This window comes from Oncorhynchus mykiss, chromosome 26 (genome assembly GCF_057628025.1).
Source record: "Oncorhynchus mykiss isolate SJ-2025 chromosome 26, ASM5762802v1, whole genome shotgun sequence".
NCBI classification, from domain to species: Eukaryota; Metazoa; Chordata; class Actinopteri; order Salmoniformes; family Salmonidae; genus Oncorhynchus; species Oncorhynchus mykiss.
In genome coordinates, this window is record NC_143047.1 from 40,393,574 (window position 1) to 40,396,319 (window position 2,746).

Consider the following 2,746-nt stretch of genomic DNA (forward strand, 5'->3'; position numbering starts at 1 on the left):
TTCACGTTCGGGGAAGGGTACAGAGAAGAAACTAATGTCCATATGGGCGTGGTGGAGATTTGGCCAGAGAAAGGAGTGGGGGTAGCCAGGCAAATATCTTGTGCTAGTCATTTAGTGTCTTTAACATATTTCATTTTTGGGAGGGATTTAGTCTAAAGCTTTAATATTCTTCCAGAAATTCTGCCTCCTAGTCTGAAGAGTAAGATAACCATCATGTCATTTTTTATTAATTGAGCTCATTATATCCTCTGATCAGCCTGGGTCTAGCTTTTTAAACTTAAACTCTCATCGTTTTTTTAAACATAATTAAATATTCTAGCCCTTTATGACTCCAATATATACTGCTACTCAAATTTTAGCAATTTAAGCTTGCTCACATGTGCTAATGCTCTTATTCATAAGTAAATGTCTGATGTAAATGAGAGCCGAAACCACGCCCTGTTTATCTTAGGGGCGTATTCCAAAACCATAAATCTGAGTCATTGGTCAACAGCATGAGAGAGGTGATTGGATGCCTTCAAAAAGTTCCAGTTACTGTTGCTAACAAACACCTTATCAGTGGTTCATGATTTAAAAGACTAGTTGTTAGCTGGTATACATGTCTTTTGTGACCTATTTAGTTATGCAGTGGTGTAAAGTACTTCAGTAAAAAATACTTTAAAGTACTAATTAAGTTGTTTATTTATTTTTATACTGTTTTTATTTTGACAACTTTTACTTTTACTTCACTACATTCCTAAATAAAATAATCCCTGGTCCTCCCTACTGCCTCTGATCTGGTGGACTCACTAAACAGAGAACATCCCTAGTCATCCCTACTGCCTCTGATCTGGCAGACTCACTAAACAGAGAACATCCCTAGTCATCCCTACTGCCTCTGATCTGGAGGACTCACTAAACAGAGAACATCCCTAGTCGTCCCTACTGCCTCTGATCTGGAGGACTCACTAAACAGAGAACATCCCTAGTCATCCCTACTGCCTCTGATCTGGCAGACTCACTAAACAGAGAACATCCCTAGTCATCCCTACTGCCTCTGATCTGGCAGACTCACTAAACAGAGAACATCCCTAGTCATCCCTACTGCCTCTGATCTGGCAGACTCACTAAACAGAGAACATCCCTAGTCATCCCTACTGCCTCTGATCTGGTGGACTCACTAAACAGAGAACATCCCTAGTCATCCCTACTGCCTCTGATCTGGCAGACTCACTAAACAGAGAACATCCCTAGTCATCCCTACTGCCTCTGATCTGGCAGACTCACTAAACAGAGAACATCCCTAGTCATCCCTACTGCCTCTGATCTGGTGGACTCACTAAACAGAGAACATCCCTAGTCATCCCTACTGCCTCTGATCTGGCAGACTCACTAAACAGAGAACATCCCTAGTCATCCCTACTGCCTCTGATCTGGTGGACTCACTAAACACAAATGCTTCGTTTGTAAATTATGTTGGAGTGTTGTAGTGTGCCCCTGGCTATATTTCAATAAAACATTTTATTGTGCCTTCTGGTATTTAAGTACATTTTATCAATTCCATTTACTTTTGATACTAAAGTATACTTTTACTCAAGTATTATTTTACTGGGTGACTTTCACTTTTACTTGAGTCATTTTCTATTAAGGTATCTTTACTTTTACTCAAGTATGACAACTGAGTACTTTTTCCACCACTGTAGTTATGTCAATCAATATCACTGTTGACAACATTTCTTTTTAAATTCATAGAGTGGATTGGCTCCTGGGTACAAGTGCCATGTCTGTTCCTACGAGGAGAGGCTCACACAGATGGACCAATGTGCTTTTGAGGTATCCTTTGGAATGGCCATCGGAGGAGTTAGTCAGTTTAAAGAGTGGCTACAGAAGACACCAAAGTCAGGAGTCACTTGAAGGGTCACTGTAACAAAACCAAGTGAAGGACAGCGTGTGCTTTTTAAGGTAAGGCCAAATCAGCAACACTGTTGGGGCCACACACGGTGACTCTCTCTCACACTCTCACACACAAACGTTTTGTTTGTTTAGTCTCTTGCTATGTATTGTCTCATACACGATCCCTGTAAATAGATTAGCTGTTTTATAGAAATGAGAAGAATAAACTCCATATATTTTGTTCAGGTTCATTATAGGTGTTAACACAATGTGGCCGTCAGATCCCAAACAGCCAATGACAGAAGACTGTCCAAGAACACCCGCTGCGAGGCAAAGATGACCTGTACCCTGATGACATGTGCTGACAAGACCGGAAGATTGAGCAGGTGGGTCAGAGATTCTGTCTAATAAGCCTGTTTGTTAATCCAGTTACCCTCTCTTTATTCTCTGACTCATTCTGACAACATTTTGTTTGTGGTTGGTCCCAGGAGCAAAAAGACCCTCATCTTCCAGAATATAGTTTGTGGCAGATGCCCTCAGGCACAGGGATGTGGGGGCCGAAGCCATAGAGACACTGACCCAGCTCTTTGAAATCTGTCACTCCCTCCTCATCTGCACTGACGGTCCTGAAGAACGACCTGCAGATACAGTACAGAGAGGACTACATCTTCACCTCTGAAAACAGACCCCTCTGTCCAGACCTCCAGTTCTACTATAGGTAAATTCATATTATCTAACGCAGTGCCTAAGAAACTTGGTGAGATTTTTAGAATTCGGGACAGTCTTGTGTTGTGATGATTAGGAGCATGTCCTTTTGCATTGTGGTCAGTGTTCTAGTATTACTAGTGAACAGATGTAGGATGTTGTGGACAGT

At 41.6% G+C, this 2,746-nt stretch overlaps 1 long non-coding RNA gene across 1 annotated transcript; it reads left to right on the forward strand.

Annotated features, from left to right (window-relative positions):
* Nucleotides 1-1,730: 1,730 nt before the first annotated feature.
* Nucleotides 1,731-2,300, forward strand: LOC149971477 (uncharacterized). Its single transcript, XR_016492137.1, has 2 exons — nt 1,731-1,941; nt 2,154-2,300. It is a non-coding gene; the product is annotated as an uncharacterized LOC149971477 (long non-coding RNA).
* The last annotated feature ends 446 nt before the right edge of the window (nt 2,301-2,746 follow it).